Source organism: Talpa europaea, assembly GCF_964194135.1.
Source record: "Talpa europaea genome assembly, chromosome: 9".
NCBI lineage: Eukaryota > Metazoa > Chordata > Mammalia > Eulipotyphla > Talpidae > Talpa > Talpa europaea.
In genome coordinates this window covers 98,509,035-98,528,187 of record NC_140076.1, presented here as the reverse complement: position 1 = coordinate 98,528,187, position 19,153 = coordinate 98,509,035, and the positions used below count along the sequence as shown (strand labels likewise).

Sequence of the window (19,153 nt, the reverse complement as noted above, 5' to 3'; positions counted from 1 at the left end):
TTATTATACAAAATATTGCATACATTTGACTATGAAAAATAATCATCTTGTTGAGCTTAGAATATGAATACATATCTGATACTATCACCATGACCAAGGTACTAAACATATTTATCAGATCCAAAAATTCCCTTGAGATCTTTTGTAGATTTTTCTTTTTGGTAATAGTTAATATGAGATCTATCTTCTTAATATATTTTTTAAAGATTGATTTATTTATGCATACAAGAACTGTGGTGTAAGCCAGAGGTGCAGGGGGGTGAGAGGATTCACCAGAGAGAATGTGGAACAGAACAGGCAGACTGACTGAAGTACACTGACTGAAGTCAGGAGAGGTCTGCTGTGCCATGTGGGTTGCTCCCTTGTGGGCCGGGGATCCAACTCATGCTGCAGAGGCTGTGGATTGCTTCATAATGCGGTGCTTAACCCCTTACACCACCAGGGAAACCCTTAATATATTTTAAAGTATGCAACTATTATACTGTGATCTGTAGGTACAGTTTTCTACAGGAGATATATAGAACTCTGTCATTTTGCATGATAGAAACTTTATACCGATCGTAATGATCAGGGAAATACATATCAGAACCATAATTGTATATCAACTCACACACCTTTTAGATTGACTATTATTGAGGGATTAAAAAAGTAAGCAAGTGTTGGTGAGGATATAGAGAATGTGGAACCCAGTATACTTTTGGTGGGACTGTACATGTTCCATTCCCTATGGAAACAGCATTTAGTTTCCTCACAGTTTGAAAATGAATCTACTGTATTACCCAGCAATCCAACTTCTGGATATATCCAAAAAGTCAGGAATATATCCTTGAAAATCCAGAAATGAAAGACAAATCTTTACCCCCAGGTTCATTAAAGCATTATTCATTATTACCAAGATAGGCAAACAATCCTTGACTTCATTGACAGGTAAATGAAGTAATATATACATACAAAGAAATATTCAGTCTGATAAAAGAAGGAAATCCTTCAGTTTTTTTAACATCATGGATAAACCTGTAGAATATTATATAAAATAAATAAACCAGTGATAGAGGAACAAATACTGTATGATTCCACTTATACATGATTTCTAAAATAGACACACTCATAGAAGCAGCTTCTAGATTGGTGGTTACCAAGTGCTGGGTTGGGAGGTAGATAGGGATACATAGTAAATTTCAAAAATTCAGTATCTTAATGACTTGGTGAATATTTTATCATATTTCATTCTCTTTATAAGGCTATTTTGGCTAATAAAAGTTGGGTAAAAGTTGGGGTTTGTGACATTTCTAAATCCTGCCCTTAAAAATAGATATGGATTGAAAATTAGTAATTACACCAATAAATCAGCTGCAATGAGACTTACAGGTTTATTTGCCATCATCTGTCTATTCTGCTACTAAGAGTTAGTAATGTAGTTAATAGATCATTTGGCTTTCTTTTGGTTGCAACAACTGAAATCTAAGTCAGTAATATAAAGTGTTGTCCCACAGATCTCAAAGACGGAAATCATTTTGCATAAGGAAGACAGTGCAATAAAAAAGATTGGAATAATATCTGAACTTTCTAAAATCTCAGTCTTTGGGGTTCCTGCAACCAAGTTGGTGGAGGAGAGAAAAGGAAATTCTTGGAAAAGAAATATTGGGTAGATAATCCAGCAAGGACTACTACACTATTCTAAAATACTTTAGTTAAAAGAACTCTCTAGAGACCAACCATTACCTCTTTAAATAGCTTTGGATGTTCGAAGGTACAATTGAAATGCTTTTGAATAGTTTCTAATTAATGTGTAGCTACTCCTATCTAAAGTGATTGAGAAAAAAAGTTTAAAAATCCTCTTTAAAACTGTCCTTCAGAGAAGTAATGAAAGATCTTATATATCCCTTGTTTTATTTTATCCAAGCTAAAAATGTTTTTCTCTTTATTATTCCTCATAATATGACTTAAGTCTTTAATACTTTATATTGTTTTCCATTGAAAGTGCTTTAATTTGTCCAAAACTGGAGGTGGTTTGAACTGATATGGAAAGAGAGGGACAGGCACATTTGTTTTTATAATGCAAATTTATTACTAATATATTCACTAATTTTATTATGTAGCCCTTTTCCTTTTTTGTTTTATATTAAAATGAAAGCCCCAGAGTATTTTGTTGACTTCTTCAACTAATGAACTGTGCCTTCTGTATCTTGTGCTTGTGTGTTTTAAAATAGACTCAGGAGATAATTACGTATTACATGTTAATTTGTCAAAATAAGTCTGTTATCATTCTTGTCCATCCACCTCCATGGAATTTGATTCTTTATCCAACATATTGGTCACCCAATCTGACTGTAGCTCTTTTCTCCCTAATCTGGTACCCCCACCTTGGTCCTTATGATTTCCCAGTAAAACACATTGAAGATACAGTGCAACATGCTACATTTGGAGAGACTATTATTGTTGTTATATGCACAATTGCATCAGTAAAGTAGGCATCTCAAACTATGTTGAAGATTTTGAAAGAAGGCTACATGTGGCCTGGAGTATTTTCACATTGTTGCACTCCAAATCTTCATCTCAAGTACTTTCCTTTTCTCAGAACAAGTAAGGTTGGAATCATCAGAATTGAATCAGAAATCTTAAAATGTTTTAGTGAGTCTAAGTATCACTTCTGAAGGTCAGAGATCTCCAGGTATTTTAGTGTTGGTGTACTACTCAGCTCTGTGTACAACCTCTCCAATACCCAGCATCACTTCACCAAAGGTAAGGTACATATCAGTATTACATTGCCTGCTTTGGAACTATAAGGAGGGTAAAATATATTACTGCATAGAAAAATATGGAAATATAGTACATATTTGTATTATGTCACACTGTTCTAAGCTCTTTGTATCCCTTGTTTTAGCTTTTTGAGGTATTGTATATATCTTCATTTTGCCAACAAGCAAAATGAGGTAGAAAAGGTCCTTATTTATTTAGGGGGCACATCTAAAGTGATGAAAGAATTGGGACTTGAACTCTGCAGTTTTGCATCCATTCTTTTTAACCAGTACTCCATATAGCAGCTTCATAGAAAATGAAAAGTCTCCAGATATGCAGGAGTAATGGGTAGAGTAGGTTTGGAGTAGTCAGCATGTCATGCGACTCTTTTTCTGGTCTTTTGGTTCATTTAAGTTCCTTCTTTTAATTCTCCTCAATGTCATCAGCATACTTAATATGATCTCTCTCTGTCTCTATCCAGGTCTATATATAAATAACCATTAGTTATTTGTAAAAATTATGAACATGTCCTGGTTGTTGTCTAATATATGAATCCCTTTCCATGTGAATAAGCAATTATTTAAGTATTTTTTTCTAGCTCTTGTCCATCTTATCTAATAAGGCAATCAGACACCTTGCTTGCTATGGTTCAGGTACTTACAGGATCTTCTACTTTTCTCTTTGTATTAGATGTGTAGCCATTTCCAAAAGGAAATAAGATTATTTTCAATTTACTCTCATTACAAAATTGATCCAAGACATTGTAATCCAATTATAAAATCATGATGTGGTGCTATGGTTTGTGCCTACAGTCTAAGTTGTGAACTTTTAGTAGAATTTAATTTTGTTATAGAAATAGAAGCATCAATGTGCTAATAAATGGATTTCAACATTCTCTTCTCTGTAGCTAGTATTAAGTGTTTTTTTTGTAGCAATTGTTTTATTCGCACAACCAGAAAATAAGTAGTAATAATAAAACCTTTTTTTAAAAAGTCAACCACAACCAAGGTGGTTTGTGAGGAAATAGTAGCATTTTACTTATTTGTCGTTTTTTCAATTTTAGCTTCCCCTTAGGGCTATTTTAGCAGACAAGTTCTACTTTTGTGGGTTGCAGTGTATAAATTACTCATTCTTTAGCCTTCGGTAATCAGAACTATGAGACTTCAGTAGATTTAAATTTATCAGATCAAAGTCTTCTGGAGATCTATGATGTTTGCATAACCTTCACCTAAGCTTAAAAACTATTATATGCAGTGCTGTGAAACATTACAGTTATCAGCACTGTATTTTGTTGCTAATGAGGATGATCTATTAAAGGTTGTTCTGCTATACCATTTTTCAAAAATAATTCAGATGATAAGCATTAGTTGCTGACTCCACAGAGGAATATAATGACCATGAAAGAGTCAGCTTTGACTAATTTTGGAGTTTCCTGAGAATTACACAAAAGCACTGTTGCTTTAAAGAAATATTTTAGACTACCCGCCTCTATAAATTTCTATTTTGGAATAAGTTGTTATATTTTGGCGGATTGTTTGCTTCTTAATGCTTTTTATCTTTAAGCATCTTAAATGTCTTATACCGAACTGCACCTTAAGAAACAGAATCATTTGACTAATTATTCATATTTCACACCTTGGGCTTAGGAGGAAAATAAAAATGACATTTCACCTTACACTCTTTCATCATGCCTGGTACTCCTCTTTAATCTGCCCCATCACACTTGGGGCAACGGGTCTGCAAACTATAGCCCACTGGCCAAACCTGGCCTCCAGTCTGTTCCTATATGGTCCATGCATTAAGAATTATTTTTAGGGCCTCCCGGGTGGTGCAGCGGTTGAGCGCTGGGTTGCGAAGCTGCCCTCGGCCTCTGCGGCGCTGGTTGGATCCCTGGCTGCTCCCCGGCCACCAGAGGAGGGTCCCACATGGCGCGCAGACCTCTCCTGCCACCCGCTGCTCCCCTCAGCAGTGTACTTCGGTCCTTCTGCCTGCTCAGCTCCCCGCTCTGGCTCTGGTGACTCTCTCACCCTCCCGCACTTCTGACTGTACCCAGCGCTTGTATAAATAAATAAATAAATATTTAAAAAAAAAACTTTAAAAAAAAAGAACTATTTTTATATTTTTAAATGATTGGGAAAAAAATAAAAGTAATATTTGTGCCTTATGAAAATTATATAAAATTCATATAAGTAGCAGTTAAAAATAAACTGTTAGTGTAATCATATGAAATTCAAATTTTACTGTCTGCAAATAAATTTTCATCAGAACACACATGCTTATTTGTTACATTTTCTGACTGGTTTCATCTAACAATGCCACGTTTGGGTAATTAAGTTGAGTGATGGAAATTATCTTGCTGGCAAACCCTAAAATATTTACTATCTGACGATATACAATAGATGTTTACTAACATCTGCTTTAAACAATGGTCTTGCCCTTTTAAAGACAGATTTTGATCTTCTCTGGACAGATTCCTCTCCTTTTTGCACTTCAGATAGATCTTTTTCAATATCCTCCTATCCTTTGTGGGTTCAGATGTCTAAAAAGTCATTGGAATATGTAAGAAAGTATGAAAATATCTACATTTTTATCAATTTTTCTGATTTTTAGTTTTGTAAATATTTTATTTGGAAATGTGTGGTCAAAGTTTACTTTTATTGATAGGTAGTGATCCGAAATAATTGGAGACCACTGCCCTGTATCTATATTATATTCTGCTTCTGTAAAGTAAGCTGCAGGATATTAATTGACAATTTATGAAAAAAAACTTTTGGAGTCCAATATTTTTGTGAGATAATGATTATAGAAAGTTTGACAGGTAGATTTGTTATTGATTATCTGATGGCCTTTAATATGCTTTAATATACTGTAAATAACCCTTTGGTATTTTCCCAGAAATGTCTACTCCCAGAATTCCCCATCCATTCCCAAATATCCTTGCACACACTCTTTATAAATGTTCCCTAATTTTATAGGGATATTTAAGAGTGCTACATTTTATTATCTATGTGAAAGCACAGATGATAATTATAAAGCATTATGCAAGCAGAAACTGTCATTTGGAAATGGTTTTATCTATCTTGGCACACAGGCAAGCATTTAAGACTGAATTATTGCTATTGATGTTGATTAGTGTTCAAAGAAAAAGAGGCCACCATATTGTTCCTTCAAACCATCTAATGATTGCTAAGGCTACTTCAGCAAGCTAATGGTGGGCTCTCAACTTAGTATCTTAAATAAAAGTGATCAGAAGATTTAAGTTTAACTTCATTACCATTTTTTATTCAACCTATGAGTGTTTATGTTACGACTCAAGTCCATGTACCCACTTTATTTTTATGATTTTGATTATGACATTTTCATAAATAATATCTGTTATGACTAATGTAGTTCATTAAATAATTTGAAATGGTGAAATCCTAAATTTCATACTGTTTTCTGAAGATGATCACCTAGAAAAGTACCAACTGCTAGGCTTGAACCAACTGGGAAATTCATTTTTAAAGGTCTCTTCTCCATGAAACTGTAGGTGAGGAAAAACATTTTCTTGATCTTCTTAGGGGTCCCTGACTGGATCTCAAATTTAAATGGCAAAGACGGATAAACAGAAATGAAGCATACATATTCTATTGAGCATTTCATTTATATGGGGTCTTTATGAAAGTATGAATACCCAAAGAAGTGACCAGAGCAGAGCGCTTTTATGCCTTTTAGACAAAGAAGCAATGAATTTGTGAAGATTTGGGTTTGAACTGGTCTCCACTTAACTGGGTGAAGAAGTTTCACATATAATCACAATATGATTTACTGGTGGAAATGCCTATTACATTAAGATAAGCATGCAATAATATAGGCATTGTGGGTATGTACTTCAATTGTTATCAAAGGAGAAAGAGGATTATGAACCATTAAAACAAGGTTTAAGAGACCAGTGTTTAAGCACAATGGTGTTCAGAGACTACAACTTCCCTTGTGGTGTCAGTTTTGGGGATAATGTCTGTTTATCAATGGCCTTGTCAACAAGTGGCTTTTTCATTTTAAAGTGGTAGCATAAGTCACCCCATTTCAACCATGTCCATTTCCTGACCAGTCAAAATCATGGGAGTATTATGAGATATTTCAGGAAAAAAGGGCAAAAAAAAAAAAAAAAAAGGATTTTCTGCTATTTTTGAAATTTCTTTAACTTATTTAGTAGACCAGGGTACTGCATTTGGGGGAAAAATGTCCTTAACCTCGTCAAAGCAAGGTCTGAACCATTCAATTTTTTTTTTCCAGGATAATGTATTAACAGAGCTCCTGATAATTAAAATCCTACTCTGAATAGCACATAAAGAAGTACAAAATTCAGTTTCTTTGTTTGCTTGGGTATTTGTTTTTCTTTGATTCTAATTTGTAAAAACTTTTCCTTATAAAGCCATATTTATCACCCTTTTTAAGTATGGCATGTCTATCCCTATGAAACTAAGAACAACTTGAAAAAACTTTAGAGGATACAGACAGAAATTTTTCAAATGTCCTTCAGCTTACTTGTGTGCATTTCCTCAAAAGAGACTCTTGCAAAGCAGTTTGGAGTTTAGAATAGCTTTGAAAGCATTTATTGTTCCAAGGCTAATTTTAACCTGTGATAAAGATTGCTTCTTGTATTCAGTTGAATGTGATATCTAGTAATTGTTTGTCAAGGCTAAGTGCTGTAGGACATAATGCATTTTTTAAATGGTGTTTTGTAATTATAATACCATCCTCTTTATGGTCTAATATATGAAAGGATGCTATCGGGTAAGTGTGTTAGAATTATGAGAAAACAGACTTTCACATTTTATCATGTCAGATATTAAATCTCATAGATGTTTAACTTACATTTTAGGGGAGTTTGATTTTGTATATTTGCTTAAATGAATTATTGTTGTTGTATGAATGGCTTCACAAATCGTTGGCATAAATGTTTTTTCTTCTTCATACTGCATCTTTCCTTTGTAGTCTATTTGTAGGATGTTGTTAGAAGGATTCCCAAAGATAGTCCAAGCATGTATGTGGCATCTAAATTGATTTTTATAAGAGTTTGGTATTATCCCTAAATCACAAATTTGAGTAATGATCAAAAAAGTTTACATAGCAAAATTTCCAATCTTGCGTCCATGTTGTATATTTTATAATTTATTGATAAATGAAGTTTTGGTATCCTGGTCAATAATGACTGAAAGTGCTGTTTAGTGACCATGTCACATTATGGCATCGTTTTACTAATGGAATGACTAGACTCTATATTCTTTCTGAAATATTATGCAGGACTATAGATTAAAAGGTGGTAATATTGAGGACACTGCATATCACATTTCAATGGCTGAATCCGGAGCACTTCCACCTTTAAGTCTGCATATAATCTTGATTTTTTCAGCTTGATAAGTATTTTTTTTTCCACAGAGTAATTTAGCATGTGTATTACAGAGTGTATAAAATTTAGATAGTTTAAGAAACAATAAAATGAATACCTTTGTGTCACTTCACATACATTGTAGAATTCATTATTCCCTTATTTTAACTCTGTCACCCTCCTCAATTATTTCCCTTTCTCTTCCTTTTAGAAGTAATGATATAGACTTTGTAGTAATCATTTTATTGCTTTTGTGTATAGTTTACCAGAGATAGATGCCTCAACAGTATGCTGTTTTGTTTTGCCTATATTTGTATTTTGTCCAGTTTATTTTTCTCTGCTACTTGCTTTTTCTTGATTTTTTCAATACATTGGTTTTCACAGCCACACTAGTTGAGTTAGCATTAGCTCTTTCATTTTCTCTGCTGTATACTATTTCTTCTAAGTAATCTTTTCCTACCTCCCTCCCTCCCTCCTTTGTCTTTCCCTAAGTCTTTGGTTTTGGTGTTTTATTTACTGTTAGGTATCAGTTAACAAATGTTTACCTTGGGTGTGTTGGTATTCCTGAATCTAAAGATTGGTGTCTCTTATTAATTCTGTTAAGTGTCTGAAAATATGTATTAATATAGAGCCTTTCACAATTCCTTCCAATATCTTCCTGTGAGATCCAATTATAATTCTCTGATAATTCTCATTTTGCCTTCCATGTCTCCTAAGCTCCTTAACATGTCTTTCAACATTTGTCTTTGATGTCTTTCATGTAATTTTCCAGATACATTATTAGGTTCACTAATTCTCATCAGGTATGTCTAATAGTTTGTTTACTCCAAACTATTAAGGTTCTTTATTCATCAATAATTATTTTTTCTAGAAATACTTTCTTATTTACATTTTAGATTTTCATGGCAAGTTTTGAGTTTCTTATACTTTGATTGTATAAGTCTCTTATTTTTCAAACATTATACATTTATTTTATATTCTGTACCTAATAATCATAATGTTGGTTTTTATTGTGGCTATGATTTTGCAGCTTTTTCTCTCAGCTGACTCAATTTATGTTGTCTTTTTTCTCTTTAACTTAGTAGAATTCTATTATCAGTACATATTCCATAAAAATATTATTAATGGGATTTTTTTTTGTTATTTGGAGAAAAATTTCCTCCAAACAGGGTCAGAAATTATTTTTTCCCAGTTATTTGAAGACAATATGACCTGGCACCACTTTTAAATCAAATTTTAACTAGAGGACTTGAGGTCATACAAGACTGAGGGGTTTTTAACCCATAATTAAGGCTAAATTGAATACATAGCTATTGAAACAGAAAGGAAATCATCCTGGAGCCCTCTGAGTATCTTCTAAGTTGACAAATAATCAAAGAAGCATCAGACATATAGATAAAAGACAAAGTCAAGAAGAATGTAATAGTAACATATATATACTAAATCACTCCTCCATGGCTTTGTTCTGACCCTTAAATAGTTTATATAAAACAAGAATAATGATACAAAAGTAAAGGGAAGAGCAGTTAGGGATTTTACCAAGGAAGGCATAGCAAACAAAATTATTTAGATTCAAGTTCTGCTTTCTCCATTGAAAAGAGATAAGTAAATTAGGTTTTCTAGAAAGATTCTTTAGTGTGAGTTGTTTACCTGTAAATGTTTTTATTAAAAGCAGCCTCCACCTAGCCTTTAGAGTCCATACCATGACATCAGCCTTTTGCCAAAGATATAGTTTGAGGTGGCATATTGTTGGGTCCCCTACAGACACTATCATTGTCTTCTACTTATTTCTTAGTTTGCAAATTGAGAGCATGTTTATTTTGGTTTTGGTTCTGCTTTTTTTGGAGGGTTCTCACCTACTTAGCGCCATAACTTGCCCCTGACCTTGTCTGCTCTCTTGGGTATTTCTAAGTCATTTGAATTCACCAGTACTTGACCAGGGGCTGGCTGAGAGCTTGAGGACAAATACTGCCTTAAAACTATTTTGTGTTTGTAGATCTCAGCTTCTTGTCATTTCTGATCTCTGGGAAACTTCCTTATTTTGATACCAGTACAGTTGTATAGTTTTTTGTCTTGTCACATATTTTTAAATTTTGTATTATGTTTTTTCCTCAAAATCTGTTGAATTTATTCAGAAATGGAAAACTATAATTCTTACAGATGCTTCCTTCCTTAAATAACAGTCATTTCATTTGTAGTGACTTCTAGAATAAAACCAGAGGATTTTGTCAGGGCACAACATAAATCTCCCTGTATCCCTCTGGGTTCTCTTCAGTGTGGTGAGTAATCAAAAGCAAAAAATAAAATAAAATAAATAACATATGTATGTAAAATTCAATGTCTGTAAAATCTAAAGAATAATGGATCAGAACAGGAATATTTATTTTGAACTTAGGACCCATTGCAGACAGAGAGGGAGATAGATGTCACATGACAGTCAAGGAAGGATGGCTTCATCTTTATCCTGAAAGCAAAATGAGATTCTGAGCTAGAAATAATATGTTTGCTGATAAACCTAGAACTGGGTGAGACCATCAAATTACATTCAATGTCATAAAAGGGAAAACAGTGGTTGTTTCTTTCAACAGGAAAGGAAGAACCTTAGAGTATAATGATCTCTTCTTCATTTAAAGGGCAGGACTTGGGTAAGAATAGAATTCTCTCTTAGCCTTCAGAGCCCCCACTAACTCTCAACCTAAAACAATGTATATTCTTTAAGTAACCTCCTAAACTTACAGACCCCAGACTAACCTCTAGTTCTCATACCATAGTGACAAGGAGCCAATTCTGGGCCAGCAGAAAAAAACTCTGTGTGACTTTTTTCACAATTTATACAAGTTTTATAAAAAGTAAAGTTTTTTTTTATATTTATCATTTTCAATAAAAATTCTGCTCTAATGCTTGAAGATGATTAATAATTATTGGAACTGACTCATGCTTACACCTTCACAGCTGCTATTCTGGGCATTAAAAGATTTCTTCAAAGCATATCACATGATCATCTTATAAGAAGGCCAGCAGAAATTTCTAAGTTAATTACAGTTTGGCAGAGTGTATCCAAAACCTCTTATCTGAACAGTGAACCCAATAATTTAATCAGTCTGTCTGTTGATTAATCACGTTCTAATCCATCTGATATCAGCACTGAAAAAGCTCTTCATCTGTTTCTTGTAAAACTTATCTCTGTAAATGCACAGCTGCTGTGAGCTATTGGTATTAATAACTTGAATAGGAGACAGAACACAATGGATTCTCAAAGCCTGCAGAAAAAGTTTGAACTCTTTAAAACAGTTATTCAAGACTCGATAATATGACCCAAGTCTGTATCTCCTCCTCGTTTCTCATGCTTTCCCAACTTCAGCCCACACAGTAGCTAAGGCCAGTCACCTTCAGCCCGCACAATAGCTAAGGCCAGTCATTAGAGGCCACTAATATTATTATTCATAAATACCAGAGAGCTGTGTAACAGGTGGACAAATCACTGATATTTCTTTGAGCCCAGTTTTAGCAACTCCCACTTTGGTTTTGACTATTTCTGAAGCTGGTCATTTGATATATGAACAAATATTTATTTTTCAGATATCTCATTTCAGGCATGTGCTTTATTATTTCAGTTGCTGTCCTACTACCATTTTGTGATCTAGGGGAGTCTGTTTGATGATTTAAGATGAATAGTGAGGAGCAATTTCTGAGCTACTGGGTGGCATATACAGCTTGATGGTATAAGATGAAACTGTCTAATCTACCTTCTGACTGACTGCCTGACCAGAGGTTGCTGGGACATAGGGTGGAGCAAGTGAAAATGTGGACCTTAAAAGACTAAACACAGGCTGGGCCACACTGTGTTTTTTGTTGTTGTTGTTGTTTTTGGCTCTCCTTGCACCCTGTCTCTGCCCATCTGATGCAATCTGCTGGTAAGACAGATAGCATCCTCCCTTGAACCGACCAATACATTTCCTTCCCCTTCTCTAGCTTAGTGCTATCTTTTCTCACTCTCTGTGTAAATCTGCTTTTGGGTTTGTATTGTATGCTTAAGTACCATGTTAGGAATCACAAACTGGATCATTTACCCTCAGCTTTGAATGAGGAAGTCAAAGTGCAAAACAAATTTTTAACTTTCTATTTATAAAATTACAAACTTTGAAAAAGGTCAAGAGAAAAAGGTAAAAGACTAGACAAGTCTGATAGGCATTATTTTATGACTCAGACATCAGTAAAAGTCAATTAGTCTCTATCTTCAGCAGTATGAGACACAAAATCCTCTAGATATTTGATACTGTCCAAATTTGATGCTGTCCATACAATTCAAGGTAAGCACTAGAGACCTTGTTAGCCAGTTCCTTTTTGACATACAGTAGACATTCAGTATATTTAGTTTCTATTCACTCTTGCCCTCTCTTTAAGCCTAGCCTGGTTGTAAATTGTTTTCCTATTCATTCTAGCACTCTATGTTATAGTTCTTTGATTTTACCCTCTTATTTCTTCCACTATCTTACCATCCTTGAATAAAGTATTCATTCAGTTACTTCAACCTAAGACTGAGAGTGAGTGTGTGTGGCCCATTTTGTGTAGATAGTCCAGGACCAACATACTGGCATCACAGAATTCCCATGGAGTCTAAAACATGGGATACTTTCAAAGGGTTCTTAGAACTTTGATTTTGTATGGTTTTGAGTGACAAGTATAGGAAATGGACTGTCATGGTTGATTCAAGACTATGGAGTGTTTCATTTAACTAAATGATATTTTGTCTGTTTTATGGCTATTTTCCTAGTTAACCAAACTTATCAATGATCATATGATATTTTCTCCTGAGATTTCTAAAGTGAACCTGCAGAGACTCGTGCTGATTCAGCGACTCCTTCAGTACTAGTTTGACTCTCAATTACTCCATCTTTATTTACACAAACATCTCTGTGAATCCTAATGAATTTGACGCTACTACCCACAGTTAATTAAGCAAGGGGTGAATTTTGAACCTAAGTCAAACCTACTAGAGTCTTTGCCGCCAAGGTTAAAATTGGATCTGAGCAATTACAAGTTTGAGAGAGTGACTGTACTTATAATTTGTAAATGTGGGTATTGTCAGGGGCCTGCATTCTAGTGTATGAACTGAGATAGAGAGAACTCTGTAGAGAGAGGAATGAAGAGATATGGAAATAGAAGCAGAGAAGACATGAAGAAACATTCTTAATTGCATTTCCTTATAGCTCCATTTCCTTCCTTGCATTATGTGATACATTTCTTTTCCTTAAATAAATACACGACATCCTACTTTCATAAAAAAATTTGCTTGCTCACATTCATTTATGTTTCATTCAGCACAATCAGGCATAATTATTATCAGTTGCATCGAATGTTAAGGGGGCACTAATATCATTATTCTTCAATACCAGAGAGCTGTGTAACAGTGGACAAGTCACTTAAATTTCTTTGAGCCCACTTCTAGCATTCAAAACAGAAAGATCAAATGAAATAAATTATTTGAGAGATTTTTCTCTATACAATTCTGAATTATTGTTTCTGTAATTTCAATACTACTCTTTTCTTGTCAATTTATTTTGTATTTTTAAGTGAACATTATTTTTGTTTATTGTGTTTTCTAGGTAGATAGACAGATTTAAAGTTCTTAATGACAAATAGGTAAATTTTGCCTCTAATTCAGGTTTTTGTGTGCTTTTATATCACAGTAGGAAGAAAACATTATAAATAAAAAATTTCCATTCTACCAACCCCACTGTTATCAAAAATAGCCAAATAGAGTTTATTCTATTATAAAGTTTATTTGGGGAAGTAATCAAATATTAATACACTTAGTTCATAAAGAAAATAAGATGTTAGAGACTTTTTTGTCATAATAGTTAAGTTGTACTGGAAATGGGGCTGCTGCTGAATTTTATTTTACTTTTTGCTATCCCCAAGATAGTAGTATGTCAGATTTATAATGATGGAATCATATTATATAACATGATATTTGTTGTTAGATTTGTTTGCAAATTGATTCTCCTCTTTTATGGAATAATAATATAGTTAAGTCCCACATAGATAAGATATGATATATTTTAGAAGGCATGTGTCCTGCAGTGCTTTTTAGTTTTGAAACTCAATCTTATAAAACCAAATAATTAACAGATTTGTTTGAGAAAACAACTAGTTCACAGCAGAATCTTGGAAATTAAATAAAAGAACAAATATCCCTAAATTTACAGGTTTTCAGGTAAGCCAGCAAAACTTTATAGCTTATAACAATATGTACTATGCTATCACTAGCAGACTTCTCATTGTGCCACGCGTGTCTTCAGTTCAAGAATAAAGCTTATTTAAAATTATATATCACTGTGGCACAGGGGCAAAGTCTCAGTGCTATCAAGCTATCGCCAGCCATGGCCTGAGTTTGATCCCTAGCCAGGGAGCTAACCACATAGTGCAGCAGACCTCGTCTGTCACACCCAGTGTTCTCCTCAGCAGTGTATTTCAGTAAATCTGCCTGTTCTGCTTCCCACTCTATCTCTGGTGAATCCTCTCACCCCCCTGCACCTCCGTCCTACACCTCAGTTCTTGTATGCATAAATAAATAAAAATAAATCTTTTTAAAAAATAAAATAATATATCACTTATGCTTTCAGAAAGTCATCCGTGTTCCACTATCCCTAACTTCTCCTTTAACATCTATGTATACTCCAAGAGGTAACCACTTTCCTGAATAATTTTAAATCATTCTCTTACTTTTACTACTTATATTTCATCACCTAAGTATGTTTCACTAGACAATATGCTGCATTCTTTGCTTACTTTAGTCATCATATTATATACATTTTCCACAGCTTGCTCTTTTCATTCAATGACACATTTAGTCTATATGTTGTGGTATAGTAGCTATGATTTGATTTGCAGATTTTATTTTTTTTATTTTTTTATTTTAATTTTTTTTTATAGAGGCATGTTTTTATTTATTTATTTATTTATTTGTTTGTTTTGTTTGTTTATACATGCACTGGGTACAGTCAGAAGCGCGGGAGGGTGAGAGAATTCACCAGAGCCAGAGCGGGAGGCAGAGCAGGCAGAAGGACCGAAGTACACTGCTGAGGGGAGCAGCGGGCGGCAGGAGAGTTCTGCGCGCCATGTGGGACCCTCCTCCGGTGGCCGGGGAGCAGCTGGGGATCGAACCGGCGCCGCAGAGGCCGCGGGCAGCTTCGCAACCCAGCACTCAACCGCTGCGCCACTGGGGAGGCCCTATTTTTTTAATTTTCTTCCAACTATTCCAATTCATTCCCAATCCCTTAGCAAGACGTCGCTGCAAAGTTTCCTTTTTCTGTTCATTGAGACCACTGGTAGTAACCATGGAAACACCTTCTTTAAAAGAAGGTCAAGTAAATGAACTTAAACAAACACATATAATCAATCTGTTTACCATTTAAATCTCTTTACTAATGCTGCAAAATCACTATCATCACTTCAAATGTTAAGAGGTCACTAACACTGGATTTTATAATGTAAGTTACAATATCATTTAATGCAGAGCTATCTCACCTAACATCTCTTTATCTATAAAGTTCCATTGTTTAGAATTTGAATATTATTAGTGCACTAAAGATTAAAACTGTTTTAATTCACTTATTTGTTATCAGGAATAAAATCTTATCTGTTCTCTTATTGAATAGTTAATTTTTTTATACTAACTCCCTTAAGCAATGCTAATATGATTTAACTAGTGAATATTACAGCAAAATATTACCTTATGAAGTTAAAATCATACTAAAATTCTACTATTCCCAATTCAAAATCTTTAGTAAGTTATTGTCTAATTATTGAAGCACTAATCATGTCACCAAGGATAACTGATTGTATTCAAGTTTTCGTTCTTTCATTTAATTAAAAAATTATAAGGGTCTCAAGTCATTGGAAAAGGCTTTTGACAAAGCAGTTGTAAATACCACTGAATAAGAAAGAAAACTAGAACAAAATTTCTATTGATTTTTTTCCCCACTGGATAACCACATTGGAATTTTGGTATTTTTGTTGAATTTGGAACATACTGATTTTTTTAATTACTAGGACATTGATAATTGACTCACTGATAGCTGACAAGGTCTAAAGATAAGTGTATTTACTTTGGGCAGTTATGAAGGATATATTTTCTTTTCTTGAGTAAGAAGAGATAACTACCTATTTAGAGAAACGCATCCTATCATAAAAGAACAAAAAGGAATAAACAATCCCTATCATAAAGTAGATAAATTTTCCCTTTGATTTGCCTTATAGTATATCTTCAATCTTGGTTATAATCATTGATAATCTTCCCATGAAATATCTACATTTTAGCTCTGTATTATAGAAAAGTAAAACAACTCCAACCTCCAACATTAATCGACTGAATTCATAGTACAATAGGGAAAATCTCTAATGGTAAAAGTTCAAGTATAAGTTTATCAATGGGAGTGGAAGAATTTTAAAAAAGAATTTACTTGTGTGTACTCCAATTAAGTACTATCTGCTTATTGACCATTTCTGTTGTTTTGGGTTACTGCCCTAGTTATTATTAGAATTATTTCTATAAAACAGCATATGACAAGGCCTCCTTGGCCATTGAGATTTTCCTTTCTTACTATAATAGGTGCAGTTCTTCCATTCTGTGTCTTTTTTTTTATTTTGTTATTATAGCATTTCCTGCACATATGATGAAAATACAGGCCCACCTGGGGCATAGACATGAGGCAACTGTAATTGGTCAATGCCCTGATAGGGTTCATTAGCTAAGACATGTCCAAGGTAACTATGAACAGGTTAGGAATTCATATCCACCTGAATCAGAAAAACATGATTTGGACTGTATTGGATTAGGCCTATTTTATTTGGATCCCTGCAGCAATTTAAGACCAGCAATGGGAAAGGTCTTAGAAGATAAATCATGATGAAAATCAAGCCTACTTGTTATCATCAAGGCTGTGCAGTAGGCTGGAAGGGGAAGATGTGGAAATATGGGCAATCTCTGTCACAGCATGCTGATACCAGGAACAGGCCATAGTGGTGGTGGTGGTAGGATGAGGATGCCTACAGAATCAGGAGAAGCAAATAGGAACCCCATTGTCTAAGAAAGAATCTTATCACAGATCCAGTACCTGAAATTTGAATATAAGCCCAAATCTACTTGTCTGCTCAACAACAGAATGAGATTAGGCCTCTGGAACGGCCTGTTCTAGTGCTTAGGGTTTTAGTCTAGACTCCCATAGGAAACATTATTTGATTACCTACAAAAGATCAGGCTAGAAGCTTGGCTTGTTGCAGCAAACAATATATAGCTTCTTCCCTTCCAAAGTTAGAGTTAATGGAAAATAGAAGAATATAGACAATTGCAGTGCAAGTTTGTGAAAGTGTCCATTGGATAAGGTATATATTGCTATGGTGGTGTGAATCAGATCATCTTATTGAGACCTGTTGACACAGAAGAGAACAGAAATGGTTTTCAAAGGGACTGAGGGATGGACAGGAGCTGGGGACTCTGCCAATGAGTGAGTCAGTTTTGTTGAATCAACAGAAAGAGTTGCCTCCAGGCCTATAAATTACAAAATGGTTATTTAAAACAGGTGCCCTTAATTTTGGAACTACTCAGTGGGAGGGTACATGACTTGGTGAACTGAGTAAGCACTCTATTAACCTCCTTGGTTATTTTTTTCTTTCACCACCAGTGGCTAGATGGACTAGTCTAGGTGAAGAGCATCTTGAGCAGGGGTCAGTGTAGAGGAAATGGGTATCTCAAAGCTTAAAAATATGGCCATGAAAATTGGAACATAGAAGAAAAGCAGCCCCATTTAAGCAAAACATTTCTAAAGTTGTCTTGTCAGACTCTTGAACCATGAGAGAACCTCTTGGAGTGTGAGCTGCACAGAAGCCACCTGCTTGGGTGGAGAGCATACATTTAAGCATTTGCCAAGAGAGAAATTTGACCCACTAGGCTTGAACTTCCTGGAGTGACTACTTGTCATTTTCCCCATTAAGACAGTGTAACATGGTTTCACAATAGCAAATCAAAAAAAAAAGCTGGTGATGTTGCCCACAGTTACAATAGAAGTGGAATGGCTTAATTAGTAAAACATTAACTGGCAGGATTCCTATAAGTAAAAATGTACATATTTAAGGAGGCTTATTATAACATTTATACCATTTATTTTATAATATACTAATTCAAATGTAAAAGTGAATGTAAATTACCAGAAATTAACATGCAATGTGAAGAAAAGTCCTTTTATCCTCTGCAACTGTAGCATTTGGCAGATTCAGGAATAAATAATCTTTTGTGGCAAGGGTATGCCTTATCAAACATATGCAGATCAGCACTAATTAATGCTAATTAAGGTTTCCTGTCTATCTAGTTGGAAAAACGTCCAAATGTTATGAAATCCAGTTAGTATGCCTATTACGCTAATTGTTTTATATGGGGTGGTTCTTAATTAAAATATGTAAATTGACCTTAATTGCTATATACTAATGGGGGTTCATGTTATCGCACTAAAAGTGACAAGATGGTGAGGAGGGGTACTTAAATGACTAATTCTGATAAATCCTTAACTAAATGACCTTTACTCAAAATTAATTTTAATTGGAAGTTGGCTAAAGAAAAATTTTCCTTCTTTGTTTCTTTTTAGTTTTTAGTAATGTAAAAATGTTACTCTTTTTTGTTAATGCAGCTTTAGAAGCAGTGTAGATTGTTAATTATACTTAACAAGCAAGTTAATTTGACTGTTTATTGTTTATATTTATCTGGAAGTTATTGATATCCCCATCTCAGTCTTAGGAAAAATGAGTTCTGTTTAAATGTGAATTTTTGTTAGAATCTTACAGGAAAGTTGACCCAGTGAGTTTGTTTCAGTATGTGCTAAAGTTTGATGAGCCAGTAGTTCTAATATGTATTTCTTGGCTGATTTACTTTGGAATTACATTTTAACGAAAAATGTATTTTTTTCTTTACAAACATTAACTCTACTAGAATTGAAATCTGATTGGAGACACTTAGATTAAATAGACTGAAATGATATTTTTATGCAT

The 19,153-nt window shown here is 34.2% G+C and overlaps 1 protein-coding gene across 1 annotated transcript in view; it reads left to right on the top strand.

Moving 5' to 3' along the window:
- The window catches only part of DPYD (dihydropyrimidine dehydrogenase), a gene marked incomplete at both ends in the record, with an annotated part of 741,074 nt that overhangs the window by 409,577 nt on the left and 312,344 nt on the right, over window positions 1–19,153 (top strand). The gene's annotated exons all lie outside the window — the stretch shown is intronic.